General features: G+C 36.2%; 1 protein-coding gene across 2 annotated transcripts in view; it reads left to right on the forward strand.

Annotated features, from left to right (window-relative positions):
* The window catches only part of FHIT (fragile histidine triad diadenosine triphosphatase), a 527985-nt gene that overhangs the window by 2113 nt on the left and 509545 nt on the right, over positions 1-16327 (forward strand). Inside the window, exon 2 of one of the 2 annotated variants that reach the window (XM_066558121.1) lies at positions 14245-14321. The exons of the other annotated variant lie outside the window; for it this stretch is intronic. The gene's annotated coding sequence lies outside the window, so the exon portion shown is untranslated. The remainder of the gene's footprint in view (positions 1-14244; positions 14322-16327) is intronic. 2 annotated transcript variants of the gene reach the window in all.

Consider the following 16327-nt stretch of genomic DNA (forward strand, 5'->3'; position numbering starts at 1 on the left):
CTTTTTCAAGTATAACAATTCTAATGTAAGTTCTAATTCAATCTCTTTGAAACGTACTATTGTAATAATGCTAATTTAATTGGCATTGTAGTTTTGAGAAAACTTAGAAGAAATAAGGCAATATGTGAAAGCTGTGAGGTGTACTTGTTTTCATTCACTTATTTATTAAACATTTAATCCATTTTTCTGACGCTTTTATTCAGTTTATAATTTTGTTTTCTTTGTTAAGGTTTATGTCTCAGTCTTAGAGTGCAATGAGAAGAATATGTTACACAAAGCCTGGAGTCACAGTGATATATTTTAGTTTGACAGCCTTTGAACTGTGTGTTTTCAGTTTCCATTGACTTTGCTAGTGACCAAATTAATACTTTTACATGCTGGGAAAATTGGAGGATATAGAGATGCTGTTGGAAACAATGGGTCAACTCATGTAACTTAACACTGAACATGGGATTATCCACTTGTCTTGCATATTACAACTATGTATGTACTTTATAGGATTTGCCTTTTTGTAGTTACAATGTATAATCCTCTCAGTCATTTTGTCATCTGTCACATGAATCCTTTTGTGAATTTGCAGAAAATTGAATTACTCAGTTTCATACATGTCAGTCATTCTTTCTTCTCCAGAATCTGCAGATTCAATTATGTCAATTGCATGTATTTATATTCTAATTTTGCCTATTTCTGCAAAGGTTAAAAATATTGTCACTTTCCAACTTTGTCAGCTGATTTGTGTATAGAATGTCTTTAGTGTATAAATAAACAGCTTCAGACAAATTGGCCATGCTTACTACAGAGGGCCAAATGTTGATATAGTAAGTCTCCAATAAAAGCATTGTTGACTTCTGTAGCTCAGATCCTAACAGGAGAATGATTACAAAATGCAAATTGATTACTTTCAAGCATTTTGGTGCTGTGTAGGCAATGTTTAATTTTGTGCATCAGTCTTAAGTTGATCCAGTTGATCCAGTATCATCCATATTTTCTCCTTATTAAAATAATATCTCAAGTGTCTTTTTTGCCTTCCTACAGATATTTTATCACTTAGATTTATTCTGTAAGTTATTCTTACAGGGCTACATCGTTTTGTTGCTCTGTTATTTCCATAAGCTCTAGGGGGAGATGGACGCTTTAAAGAAAATCTTAATAAATTACATTCATTCTTCTTGTCTTTTTCAACTCCACCAGTAATTTATCAAATAAAACTCTCAGACATGTTTGGTGCAATGTGTTCCTTGTACATCCTTGCAGTTTATAACTCATGTTTTCTGAGTGCAGTGTTCAAATGCATATGTAATTGTGGTTTTTTCTTTGCTTGTTTGCTTTTTATTTATTTATTTCTTTTTAAGGCCTAACCAAACCTTTGGGGTTTTTTTGCTGATAAAATGCCTGTTGGGTTCCTTTGGGTACCAGGGAGGGAAATATGATTGTCCCTAAAGCTACAGGATGATTCTGAGTATCCATGGTAAACAGTCAATGTCAGAATAAGAAACCATTCACTTTTGCATGTAAGTTTTTGTAGTGAAAGAGTTACCTCTACACATAATAATGTTCACACAAACTACAGATAAAATTGGGCTGTATGGGAAAAGCAGCTTCATCATCAGCATTTAAAAAGCTTTACTGGTAAAAAGGGAACTTGCATTAGTTGAATATGATTCCTGTTGGAAAGGGTTGGATCTGGCCCTGATTGGGCCTAACCCAGTAGCCTCAGTGTCCCTGCAGTGTCACTGGGGACTGTGCAATTAAATTTCACTTGTGCTTTCTGGGACTCAGCTCTTGAAAGGGTTTCTGCAGAAGCCCTTAATTAAGACTAGTTCCTCCTCCCTTCCCTTAAATTCCAAGAGAGTCTGCTAACTGTATTCCTACATGGAACAGACTGGAAAATTGTTGAAAGAGCTCTCCTCCACCAGTGCTTGGACTGTGAGGGGGAATCCCAAGCTATGAAAGGCTCCAGAGTGGAGGTTCCTAGGACTGTAATCCCTGAGGGGGATGTGTCAGGGTGGGAGGGCTGAGGATACCTGCAGAGGGGAGCAGGTGTTTGCATAGGTCCCTGAGGGTTGTTAGAGTAAGAGGATAGAACTTTTCAAATTGATAGACCTACTCTTCTTGAAAGTGGCATGGCTATTCTAGTGGCAAATTTGAAAAATTGTAAAGAGGTCTTGGGGAAAAAAAGCTGGTTTTAATCTTTTGGACAATACTAAAGAAAATGTCCTAATTGTGAGATTTAAATAAACCTTTTTATTTTATTCAGGCTATGTGCTTCTCCTCTCATCAATTTGCACTGCAATACTGAATATTCCCAGTGTAGCTCATCAGATTTGCATTGTAACACATAACAACAGCTGCATTTTTCTGCTTCTCATTTGTAGCTACTTCAAAGTACAGAATTTCTATATTGGCACTGCAGTGATGCCTTTTACTTTATCAAAATAATGCACTGTCTTACTGCATGAGGAGCCAAAATCATTTGTATCAATTCTTCTGAATATGGAGGGTTTTTAGCATTAATATTTGCTGAGATTTAGCAAGGTCTTAAATCACTAAAAATCTGATGTGTCTGGTAGGTATTAGCCTTGGCAGGTGTTTTGTTCAGAAGTCATTGCATACTGACTTGTTGGAATACTTTATATATGTCATTTAATTTGCTTTCCAAGTTATTTCTGAAATGTTAAAGAATAAGGCTTTAAATTGGCGTAGTGCTGATGCTTGGCACTAAGTATGCATATTATTTATCCTGTTCAGTGTTATTATGCAAATACTGAAAATTAAGTACCTTCTAAACTGTTGTGCTGGATTTGTGCATGAGTCTTAACTGAGAACTGAGAGATAATGAAGGCCTGTTAGAAAGCAGTAGGTAACACATGAGGCTCAAATTTGCATTTAGCTGGCATTAGGAATGAACATCAGTGTTCTGTTAGTGAAAACAAAATAATGATTCCTTAAGCTTGTAGGAAGTAAAGTGTTTCATAGGGACTTTGGATTTTGAAATAGCTTTTAGGTAGCATTAATGCAGTGATGTTTTTCTAGATGGTCACTAAAATAAAAAGGTGCTTGATTTTGTTGTTTTCTGTTGTCACTACTTTGCCTGTTTTGATGCTTTACCTGACTTTTGCTGCCTTCCTGATACTTCCCTTTCAAAAAGAGAAAAAAAAGGAAAAATCATTAACTTTGTATACTTTATCCATGATTCTTTTTGGTATTTTTATGAATCAAAACCAATAGCTTCATTACTTGCTTGTTTAATATACAGCAGCAGAGCAACCTAGCTGACAGTCTTTAGATCCCTCTGTGAAAGGACTTTGAAATTGCACTTGCAGAGAAATCTGTGTCTCCTTTTTATTTCTTGTGATGTGACATCTAATGATTTCAGGCTTTCAGTCTCTTTTTAGTGCATGTTGTGTTATTAAATATTTAAGAATTATATAGTTGTGATGAATCCTATTTCAGAAGAGCAGAATTTGGTTCATTGCAGAGAAATTTTCAGGTGTTATTTGTTTTTAAAACATTCAATATTAGAACGAGAGGAGGGAAGGTCAGAAGGGAGCTTTCCTAAATCTGGGATTTATGAGTCTCTTAAGTCTTATTTTTGATTAGGCAGATGTTTTGCTGAATAAAATGTGTAGTCTTGTTTAAAAATATGGTTAGGTTCGCATAATCATCAGAAAACCAAAATGCTGACAAACAGAGCTCAAATGAAGACCTAATGCTCTATCTAATATTTTTCTAGAAAATTTAGGACCCAGGAATTCAGCTTCCATTGCTCTGCAAGCCTTTGTCGGAGTTGGATTTAAACTGCAGTGATATTATTGTTTGGGGAAATGGTGATTGTCAACCTGCTGTGCCTGTTTGTGTGGTGCTGCAAACTATTGTCAACTAAGGTGTTCAGCTGTCATCATAGACTGGTGTAAGACAGATTATTTTCCTATTAAAAACTGTAGTTTTAAAATATTTATATTATTAAATGTATTTACATTATAAATATAAGAAGTTTTTATAAGTGTAGCTATCATGGGTTGTCCTACTAAGGACTGAATTGGAAAAGGGAGAATACAGAGAGTATTCTTGGCACCCCCACTGTAGCAGTAGGACTGTTCAGTGGGGGATAATAAATAGTTGTGGGCTGGGAATTGCTATTTGTCTGCAACTTTGTAATAAAAATCAGGATTAGTGTTTGAAGTTCTATGAGAGCATTTGAATCAGGAAAGAGGTGGTTGGATATTGAAGCTAAACACTGCAAAGAATTTACTCAGGATACTCAGGGTACTCGAGTACCTTCGAGGTACTCGAAGGTTAGACAAAAGAGTTCATTTTAGTGTAGGTATTTTGATAGGAGTAGTCAAATAAACAAAAATTACTTTCTGAGGAAAACAAGTTTTTTAAAATGTGTTTGTTTGTCTAAAGATGTAGAAAATTGCTTAAAAATTTGAAAGGAAAATGTGAAACCAAAAGTTCTAGTCCATTTGGCAGTTGCTTTTCCTTTCTTTTTCTAGTGTAATGTTACTTTTTGGTTATGTGTGAGCATTCATTGTATATTGAAAATAGGAATACGAAGGCAGCATTAGAAAGGATAGAATCATTCTACATTATTTCTTAAATGTTTTGTAGTTATTGTAACACGTTGTAACAGGTTCTCTGTGTATTGAGACTGAATGATGCAGTTATCAATAATATTTGCCAATATTGTAAGGAACCACCCACTGCACTCAGTGTGATTTATTTCCAGGTGCCAGGGCCTCTGTAACTCTGTTTGCAAGGTCAGAATGCTTCACACTGACAGTCTGTGCAAGTGTCTGTACACAGTGATCAGCTCCCTTCTCAGCTTCCTGATAAGCTGAATAAATTAAACTCCTTAGTCAGAAAAGATGAGGATATCAGATAGCTGTTGCAGACAAGCTGTAAAATTCTCTGTGAGCAAAGGGGAGAGAAGAAGACCAGAAGAGTGTGGCAGAAGAGAAATGTGGTTGTTGCCATAATCTGAAAGGGTTGGCTGGCCTGCAGCAGTTTCAGAGAATGAATCAGTGACACACAAATGGAGGAATGCTGTTCTGGAAAGCTGTGTTTTTCGTGATCCCACCTCAACATGTGTTAGCTCTCAGCAAAGCTGGTTTTCAGAACGCTGTTCTCTTGCTTACTGTCTCAGAGGCCACAGGAAATAGTACCAGGTTTGCTCACAATGGTCTGAGTGTGGATAAAGGGAACAAATTCCTTAGAAACACATTTGACTCATTTTGCTGCTCATAAGAATTACAAGAGTAGTACAGATTCTACAAGGAAACAGCCAATATAGAAAATTCATTTGTGAGCCATGAATACTTATAAATTCATGTAGTTAATAGTATTAACTTTACATTTGCTTTCCAGCTGTTCTGAGTGGTCTATTAAACTGAACATCTCCTTGTAAATGCTAAGAAGTGAAGCTTTAAAAGCAACTAGGCCAGGAGTAATTTGGACTCGTGGTGTTAGATAAAGTGCATTATTTGACAAAGTTATGTTGTCATATTGCATCCCCCAGCTGGGCAAATAATTAATGAAGATCTCTGTCCTGCTCACTGTTGCTTTTTCTCAAAAGTTCCAATGCCAAACTTCAGCTTTTAAAGTGTCTTTGTTTAGTTGCATTTTACTCTCATGCTGTCTCTTCCAGCTTGGGCAGAATCCTCTTGTTGCTGTTGGCATGGAAGTTCTGATTTGATGGAGGTTGAACATTGTGAACCTAAACAGGGCTTTTGGCTCCCCATGCTAATAATTCTCATTTCATCAGGCACAAGTAATAGAAGCACCTGCAGTGACCTGCTTTGAGGCTTCTATAAAATATAAGCTTTAACTCCTGGTGTAACATCTGTCCTTCCAAAAAGGAAGGTGCTGCCAGCTACTTCAGCTAAGGCTCATTTGTGTGTATTTCTGAGAACTTATGCTCTTTGTAACTAGAGGCTTTTTACTAGTCAGCACTGCTTGTCAGGTTTATGCTGCAGATCTTGATATTTTTTAGTTATTAGCTCTGAAAAATCTAAGATAATCAATGTGACTGAGAACCTTTAAGCAGCCATTGCATGCTAGATGATCAAGGAGGTAACTACAGGCCACTCCTACAAAACCTGATTTTTAAAATATTTGTGTAAATTACTTCTTTTTCCCTTTTGATGTCAAGTCTTCATCTTAACTGAGAAGAAATCTGCATAACTGGCATAAAGGGCTTTTCTGTCCAGAGCTGAGTTCTGCAACTTAGCCTGATATTGAGGGAATAGAATTTCAGAGAAATATTTTCTGAATCTGAGACTCTTAGAGACATTTAAAAAAATATTTAAAGATGGTTTTATTTTGGTAAAATGTTGTCTTTTTCTTTCCCTAAGTAGTTTTGTCATCTTTGTGTTACTACAAGGAACCTGAGACAGACTAACATTGTGCAAATCTGATTAAAATTATCTGTGCTGTTTCAAAGGTCAGGCACACTCAGTGAATTTGCTTTCAAATTATTTTGTTTATTCTGTGTACGTATGCATCTTGAGCTCTATAAAGGTCAGGAGAGGAGATTCATTTTGGAATTTAAAATAAGTTGGATTTTTTACTGCTGGTAGCCCTGGTTAGTTTCATTTGAACTGATGAAAATTGTTTTCCTTTGTTGGTTTTGTTCTGCTGTCAGTTTTATTTTTCTGGTGAAACTTGTTTGTAACTATGAAGTCTATTTGAAAATAAGACAGTATCAGTAATGCATTTTATTTTTTTAGTATTTTATGTGATCTTAAAAATTAAGTACTGTTTGATCTTAAAAATTAAGTACTCTTTGTACAAATTAAATTGTAGTCTTACTTGCTTTTGGTTTCTTGGCTTCTTTAATTCATCTGATAGACTGTTTTATCAACTAGAATAATATATTTAAAGGATACACAGCCTTTAACTGTCTCTTGCCACAAATGGTTTAATAAAATAGGCATGGTGATGCAATTCCTGTAGAATATATAAGAGTCCTGCTATTAATGTTCAGGCTGAATAGTATAACCACAAAAGGATTCGTGTGTGTCTTGTGAAGTGTAACTAATTGCAGTTTTCAGTCACAGAAACAGTGACAATTAGTAAGGAATTGGGCTTCTATTAAATACAAAAGGAACTGCATGGCAAGAGCCTAATAATTGTCCTAAAAAAGACTGTTATATAAACAGTCTTGCATTCCAGTTCTGTCTCTAAAATGGTTGAAATATTTGGGGTTGTTTGGCACCAAAAAAAAAAAATTAATGATACTTGTAGGAATGAAGAAATTTTCAAAACAATAATAATGATTTTCACTAAAAAACGAGTATATTTTTCAAAGTTTACATTCATTTGAAAAGTCTTGAGCTGTTTAACCAAATCAGATTTTCCTGTCAAGAGCATTCTGACATTTTCTTTTCTGATTTAAGGAGGTGAAATCTGAATGAGGCAGAACATGCTGATTGAATGAACACAGTACTAAAACTTCACAACATTCTGTGTTTTAATGCACATTTTACTGGAAGGATGGACAAATTGTGCAATTATATGAGAGGTTAAGGAAATTGTTTTGAGTCTTCTTATGTGTAAAAGAATATACATCTCATGTGGGCAATTCTGTCTCGTGGGCAGTTGTGGTGCTTTCAGAAGTAAGTAACAGACGTTGTTGTAAACTGAGCACTTGTCTACCTTGCCAAAGATTGGTTCAGTGGGTATTCAACCTTCAGTTGCTTCAGTCTGTGTGGATGTAACCAGGCTTGGCCATCAGTAGCAACACACTGTTTTCGTTTTAGTTTATGAAAAAAAAAAGTTTAAAAAATTGCTTTAGCAAGTCAGGCATTTGCCCAGGCTGGTTGGCTCTAATTTCATAGGGCAGACATTGGAACAGAAGATGGTGGGGCCTCAACTGTGCCTTTGCTTGTGGGGGTTTTGCCAAGATGCTGCTCCTGCTTTGAGGCTCTTATTTTTCTTGCCTGCTTCTTACTAATTAGTATAATTTGTAAGCTTTCCTCCACTGATTCATTATTTTTGGTAGCAGGCACTGTCATTTTTCTTTACTTAAGTGTTTTCAATGAGAAAGATTTCTGTGTCAGCTTTTCCTCAGTTTTGCTGTTTGAATCCTACTCCATTAATTAACTTCAGTGTTTTATATCTGTTATGAGATGTAGCCTTCCCAGTGCTGCAGCTGAAGCTGTAGCTGTTAGGCCTTGACAGTGTAATTTAAGAAAAAAATTAAAAAAATAAAATTGGGAATTTTAGGATATTTGAATTAGAACTTAGAATACATTTCATAACAAAAAAACCCCAAAATTCCAAGTATTGTGTATACTTGACTTACTTGGAAAAATTTCTGTTAAATAATATCTTATCCTGTTTTTCACTTTCTCAGGTGTCAGGGGAAAAAATTGCCTTCTAGTATTGTGATATTAACACTTTTCATGTCACGTTAATTCTGATGCATGGCTGGTTTTTAGAAGACTTGCTTAGGTGGGGCAGCATCCCAGTGTGATGGATGCTGTGATGGCACATCTCTGAGAGGAGAGCTGAGGGTGCTGACTGAGTGTCAGGGTCTGAATGCAGGGAAGCAGAGAACAGAAAGGAAGAAATGGTGGAAACAGTGTTCTTTAGAGGAAGATTAATAACACTTAACTTTGGGAGTGATATGTAAGGGCTGGTGTTGTACATAATCAGGATTCTGGCTTATATTAATACCTTGGATGCTACTTAGAGCTTCTAAAATTACTTTCTTATTTTCTTCCAGAACTGTGTTGCGATATAGAATCACATTCATTTTCATATACTTACACGTAATAAAACATCTGTTTTTAAAACAGTGGAGATCTTTTGTATAAAAAATAAACTCTTTTGAAAAGTTTGGCGTTGGTAGTAGATTCTGAGGTATTAGGTACTAAGCATCCTGTGAGATAAATTTGGAATCCTAGAATTAGGAATACTTTATCCTTGAATTTTTTTGTTATTATTGGATACTGAGACCAGAGCAGTGGCTTTCTGTGTTTGGAAATTTGGTGAATGGTGTGACTGTGCTATTGTGGGCACAATCAAGTGCTTTGCTGCGTTTGCACATTTATTTTATTTTATTGTCATTAGGAAGCTTATAACAGCTATTTCTCTTGCAGTGTAGGAGCTACTTCCTAGGTAGAATTCTCTAATGCATGGTTTCAAACTGGTGTAGCTTTATCTGAATATATATATATGTGTATGTATATATATGTACGTATTAATTTTGATATATTGTATTGAATCTGTTTGCGGCCATGTTGTGCTGGATTGCTTTGGTTCCCTTGGGTGCTTCTCATTTATTCTGTGTGTGCAATGCAGGTGATTCTGGGAGCATTCTGGGACTCTTCCTTTCAGATTCCTGTGGATATGCACTGCAAACAGTGGAAACTCAATCTGAGCACAGCTGATGTTTTCTGAAATGCAAAGCACACAAGTGCCTCGCTGTTCCTGCAGTTGTGTGTGCACTTGGGATGGCAAATATCAGTGGCTGCTCTTGTCTTCTGGCGACAGCACTGCTGCTTTTGTGCCTGTAAACTCCTGAGGCTGAAAAGTTGTGGCTGGATTCTTCCTTTGAGCATTATTCATTCTGTCCATATATATCATGTGTTTCTCTTGTTATCTGCTTAGGGTTCCATGCTCAAAATTGGCTGAATTAGTTATGCATTTGTTAAGTTCCCTTTTGTTTTGGAGAATGTGTACCATGTCTTCAGGAAGTTTGAAGGAAAAACTGGAGAATACAAAGAATTAAGTATTGTCAGTGTTGATGTAAAACATAAGTCAGAAAAAAATTTGATAGCATTGTTTAAGTAACTTCTCATAAATGTGTAAGATTCTCATTAGTCCAACATCAGAAGTCTAATGAATATTAATGAATGAGATCAAAGACATTTAGAAATCAAAGCAATCATTTTTAAGAATTATATAAGTTTTTAACTGCACAAAAATATGAATCATCTTAATGATATGGCTTCATGAGAAGTTTTTCTTGAAAATATTTTTCCTGAAAATTTTCACGTTGAACTAGAAAGGCAAGTATGTAACATAAACCAGACAAATAGATACATCAAAACCTGAAATATTTAAAATGTCTTCATTATGCTGTATTGAAATACCTAAATTAAACTGTGGAGTCTAACAGGCTGGGAATTTTTACTTGGCCTGAGTCCATGATTTGAACTTGACTCAGACTGTCAACACAAATTGGTAAATATTGAGAAGGAAATTACTTTTGGATGTCTCAGACCTTTACTGTTTCCGTCTACATTTCTAGTACTTTTGGACTAAATGTATCCGTGCTGAAACATATACATACTGTAATTCTGTTAAAAAAGATGGCTTTACACATCATTTAATACATACAAGATTTTGATAATCAAATATCAGAGTATGACCAGAACTGTCTTCATCTCATTATCTGCTTTTCCAAATCTTATCTAGAACCAGCATGTGGTGGGACCTGTGTACCACAGTTATTTAATCTTTGAACAGTACATGCTTGTAATATAGCATGGGATATTCCAGCATCACAGTATGGTGTGAGTAAATCTTCTAAGACTGGGGGAAATAATTTGAACAATTTATTAAATATGACTTTTTATCTTTACAGTTTTTAACTATCATTCACTTAATTATTCTTTTATTTCACTAAAAATAAAAAGTTAATTTTTCTATGAGGTGGTGATCTAAAAATCAAAATAATAGATGCAAGGCATGAGTTTAGGCATCTTTCATTTTTATTCCTGAAATTAAAGAAAACATATGTGTATAATTTTCTTTGGAATTTGTGATGATTTTAATGCATTTAATCCACAAAGGCCATAATGGTGCTATAACTCCAAAGGCCCCACTCCCCTGGTGCAACATGGAGAGCGTTGTGCTCATAAAGCACCCGCTCGCTCTGGGCAATAGCGACATTATTTGACAGTTTGTGATTCCTACGAACTTTAATGGCAAAGAGGATCCTTCAAATACTGTCAGAGAAACAGTTTCATGTTGAACTTGGATATAAAGCTAATGGTATCTAACAGCTTTTAGTGTCACTGAATCAAATTCCTCAAGTAGAAAGAAGGGGTGACATTCTGTTTTAAAGTGACCGTATGTTTGACCCAGTTTGGCGATGGCGGTGTCATCACAATTGTATCTTGCTGCTGTAGGCTCTTGCAGCCTGACAGGCGGAACAAGTTGCTTTAGCTCACAGAGCTCATCTGTCACACTGAGCAGCTTGCAGCTTTCTGTTATCTGAATGAAATGTGGAGCGAGGACTTCTCCCTGCTGCCTGCCTATCAGCATAGTCAGCAACCTGCTCACACCCCACTCACATGAAATGAAATGGTAGAAGAAGAGAGAATTAAAAAAAACTATTTCCAGAGATGCAAATGTAAGCCACATTTAATAATTAAATGACATGTGGTTCAAAAATAATAATTAAAAAAAGCATGTACAGGAACTAGAAGGAAAGTTAATTTCCAAAGAAGAATTACAATTTCCTTATCTGAAATGAGAGATGGAAACTTTTAATTGTATATTTAAGACCCAAAACTAAGAACAGTTTTATAATTTGGTAGGGCAGTGGCAGGCATCTCTTTTTTCATCACAAGCACATACTTAGCATTTGAAGTGTTCAAACCTTTATCGAGATTTTATTACATTTTCCCAAAATAGTGCATCTAGAATTTTGTACCTTAGGCCAAATCTTGCCATAATCTCTACATTCTTTGTAGTTCTGTGATAGGAGCAATGTTAGGGCACTGAGTTTGTGCTGGTTGCTCTTTGAAGTTCATATGTGACTGATTTGGCTGCTTTATTGTTGCAATGACCAATTTTTACTTGTTCTGAGAATATTGGCAAAAGGTGCACAAACCATAATTCTTAGTAAATGCTGATTAGTCTTTTTTCCTATGTTAAGCATAGGAAGAAATTCTTCTAGCCTGTTATGTCCAGTTTTAAAAATATTTTTACTAGAGTAAAATTTCCAAATAAAACTTCAGCCAGTAACAACTACTAAGTGGTTTCTGTTTGTTATAATAATAATAATGATTGTGGCAGTCCACAAACAAAATGATTCACAAGTGATGCATGTCAGGAATGCCTTCTGTTATTCAAAAATGATATAGATTATAGCTGGGGAGAAACCTGTTAATAATGTTTTATTCAGAGGGATGCTGTACAACATTATTCAAAAGGAACACACCAGTTGGAATTTTCATCATGGAAATGATGAGCTGAATCACCCCAGTCTAATGGAAAATAGGACTATGGAATGTGTAGTGTGAATGTATGAATTAGGAAGATATTTATACCTTTGGATTTTGCAGCTTCAGTGGAATAGAAAGGGTCGTTCTGTGATCGATGGATTTGTGGTGAATTGCACAAGATCTGAGAAAATGAGGATTGCATTTATCACATCTAAGGGGAATGTCAAAGTGTGTGTCTGCCCATAACGCCATCAGTGGTAAAATGATGACAATGTGCCTTTGGGAGATACCAATCAATATGACTGTTGTAAAGCTCAACAACGACTGATTTCATTCTATCTGATGAGCTCTGGGGGTGCCTTAGAGAGCTATGGAAAGGGAAAAACAAAAACATCACGTTTGTACCCAAGACCTTCTTTGCAAAAGTTTGAAAAAAGTCTCATGAAAATGAAATGGGACATAATGTTCTAGGTTTGAAAAATTAGATAAAGATGTTCAGCTGAATTCTGTTCATCTGGTCATTATAGACAGCACGGACACACTAAATAATCATTGAGAGCATGACACAGAACCAGAATGAGTGTGCAGTGAACTTCCCAGAGTGCAGGTAGTTGGGAAAACCAGTAGTTCTTGGTCTCCTTAAAAAAAAGTAAAAAAAAAAAAAGAAAAAAAAAAAGAAAGAAGTTGATGATAATTCATTCAGAAAGCTCACTGGTTTGTTCAACAGAAATAAATCCTATGATTTCTGACCAGAATAAATCATTGGCAATGTCACAGATGAAGAATATCCAAAACAAACTTAGAAGTAAAATGAAGAAATGCAAGTGAACAAGAACATTTTAAACAGCAGAGAGCTGCTGCTTCTGTCACAAAACCTGTAACATATAAAGGCTAAAATATATTTCCTATATTGTTTTTCTTTTCCCAGTAAGAACTCTGAATCAGATTTTCTGTGGACAAGAGTGAGGGATTTCTGAGGGAATAACCCAAATGCATGCTGATAAAAACATGCATATATAATGTATATAGGCACACTTAAAATCTCCCTAAATATTTTCAGCAGTGGAGAAGACAAAAGCGCCTGAAATCTGTGGTGGTATTTCCTAACTCTGAAGTTCCTAGCTAAAAGATCTGCTGCTTTGTTCCTTCACTTGACCTGTTTTTGTGTGAATGGATATCTTACTCCTTATGTAGCCAGCTCTTGCTAGTCTAAATAATGTGAAGAATCATTATCATTTAGGTGCAATTCTGAAATGAAAGGAGGGAAGAGGGTGAAAGTGGGAGTTTTTTTGGCAGCAGCGACAAAGTGCAGACAAGAAGTAATTCTCCATCAATTTTCCAGGAAAACTGAAGGAAAGACTCAAACAATTTTGGTTTTGCAGAAATTTGTGTTTCTTTTTGTGCTAAACTTAGATAAAAATTGTACCTAGGGTTATGAGGTAGAGATTCATAGTTGTACAGATCAGAAGAGATCACTGAAGTTCTTCCTTTGAACTCCTGCATGGGGAATGTAAATGTCTCTCATTTCCCTCGATGGAGGCTGGTCAGGCTCAGCTGAAGTGGATCTGCTGGAAAGCTTCTCTTCATTTGGAGATACTGAGAGGGTTCAGTGCCCACTTCCTTTGGTAGTTAGTTCTACCTGTTTGTTAATCATCTTCCACATTAAACTTGGGGTTGTACAAGTTGATCTTTTGTCTGTGTTGAGTTGTCTTGCTGGCATTCAGGGCAGTCCCTTTTAATTTCTGTGACAAATTGGCATTGGCCAAAATTGCTTCAGCCTTGGCTCCCCTGTCCATGTACAGGACTGCTGGATGAGTTCAGTGTTAGTGACCAAACAGTGGGGTCATTAAAGCAGTAGAGGGAAGCAACATCTGTTTGTACAGACTATTTCCATACAGTAGTAGCTGTACCAAATAAATATGATTATTAATGTATAGGCCAAACATGGATTTATTATCCCTTTGTAGTCTCAAATTACAGAAATAGGATACTCTAAAGGTAAGTGTATTTCTTACATTGCAGTGACAAGCATCCCCTTACACCCTTTGTGTTAAATTCACAGATCTGCATGCAGAGATTGAAGATAAAGCTGACAGGACAACTTCTTTAGCCACCTGGCTTCACTGTCAGAAAAAAAGGGTGAGTGATAAAGGGAAAATGTAAAGAAAGTTGATATCTGGAAGTTGATATGCTGAGGGTCTCCAAATCTTAGAGAATAAGTGCTGACTTCTGCTTTGTTCACAGTGGTTAAGTTGTGCTGGTGTAGTGATGTTTGCAAAGATTAATGCCAGTGTATTTAAAAATAAATGTACTGGCCCTGCGTCTGCTCCCTTGATTAATAATGCCAGGTGGGAAACCAAGAAAATGGAAAGTGACTTTTTAATGGTTCTTCTGAATTTGCATGAGGCTTGCTTATGTAGTAGTGTGCATCAAGGATTTCTGTGGAAAGCAGGAAATTAAGATAGATAAGGCTGCATAACTTTGTGGATTTTCACTGTGTATTGAGTGGATAAATACCTAAAATTTAGGTAGTAGAGCATAATAGTTATCTGTGTGTATAATAGCACAATAACTTTAGTCTTTTAAGATAATTCAGCATTCTGTACTTGCTCATAAACGTATAACATAATTGCTCTTTGATTAATAGCTAAAGTAGAAATAGGGTGGCTTTTTTGCTAAAAAGAGACTGGATGTTATATCAGGAAGCCTGACAAAGACCCATTTTCATCAATAAGCTATTTTGCTGAGTTTCAGGTATCCCATAAGCTTATATTTGTTTCAGCAACTTCATCTTTTCATTTTTCACGTCACCTTTTTTTGTTGTCACATTCAGAAAGTTGAACTAGGATAATTAAAGCAGCCTGCAACATAAAAGAAAGATGTAGAAATTCAAGATAGTCACATTATGCAGTGAAATTTAAATTGATATGATTTTGTGTTGGTATAAATTGTAAATCACTGTGATCAACTGTTTAAAGACCAGTTAAATACCAGATTTGTATAGCCCAGAAGAAGCAAATGTGTGCTATGCTGTGGTGTGAATTTGCTTTTTTTTTCCTGATCATGTTTGCCTTTTATGGCATGGTACATTAATTTTTAATATATATAGGCAGTTGAGCTGTTAATACATAAAAAAAATAAGGAAAAAGATATTGGAGCAAGTAAATATTTCTAATAAATAAAAGTGTTTTCAAAGGAAGACATTTAAGAGAAGCTAGAAAGTGGAGGTCTGTATGTGGCAGCAGCACTCTGTGGGTTTACAGCTGTTTGTACCTGTCTAATCTTCTTTTTACCTGAAGTTATTGTGGTAACTGTGGTGTTGCCTGCCATAGCTGATCTTGAACCAAATAGCCTCCTTATAATTATCTTTAATTTAGATAGATTTGGCTTCCATTTTATACTCAGACATGCACACACCCAGTTCTTTCTCCTGCTCTTTATTTGGGAACAGGCTGAATATGTCCTTTTGATCCCTTGCAGTACCTGCATCCTTTAGGTGGCACATCTGCACAGCTGCTGTCAGGTGCTGTTACCCACATTCATTGTTGGACTTGCTATTCCTTGGAGAAATCCTGGCAGGAGGAAAATTCTCTGGAGAGGAGGTGGTGACTAATTCTGCCCTCAAATGAGCACATTTCTTAGATGCTCCAGTCATGTGGATAGAAACTCACCAAACCTTTGTTGTGAACTGGTGAACACGAGCCAGCTCCGTCCTGATGCTGCTGTCTCACCCTTTTAGCTCTGAGTTCAACTCAAGCTGCTATGATTTGCCCCTTGGCATTGGCTACTGGTCTGGGTTTGATGTCAAATTAAGAGAATTGTGCAGCTTTTCTTTGGATTGAAGAGGCAGTTTAGGTCTGTCCTTTGTGTGTTGTGGGATGTTAAGCACAGGGGCTGGGTGAGCAGAAAATGGCAGTGACGCGTCTGGACTGCAGAACCTTGTCCTTGGCTGTAACGCAATTGCACGTGGTGATCTCTGTGGCTCGTTGAGAGCCTGATTGCTTTGCTTTTGAGCCCTGAGCAGCCCTGGTGAACTGAATCAATTTATCTCTTTGTGAAAATATGTGGCTTGAATTCCTGATTCTCTGGGCATGTTTGTGTTTGAGCTGATATTAGTCTGGCTCCAGACAGAGAAAACAGGAGCT

This window comes from Molothrus aeneus, chromosome 12 (assembly GCF_037042795.1).
Source record: "Molothrus aeneus isolate 106 chromosome 12, BPBGC_Maene_1.0, whole genome shotgun sequence".
In the NCBI taxonomy this organism is placed as follows: domain Eukaryota; kingdom Metazoa; phylum Chordata; class Aves; order Passeriformes; family Icteridae; genus Molothrus; species Molothrus aeneus.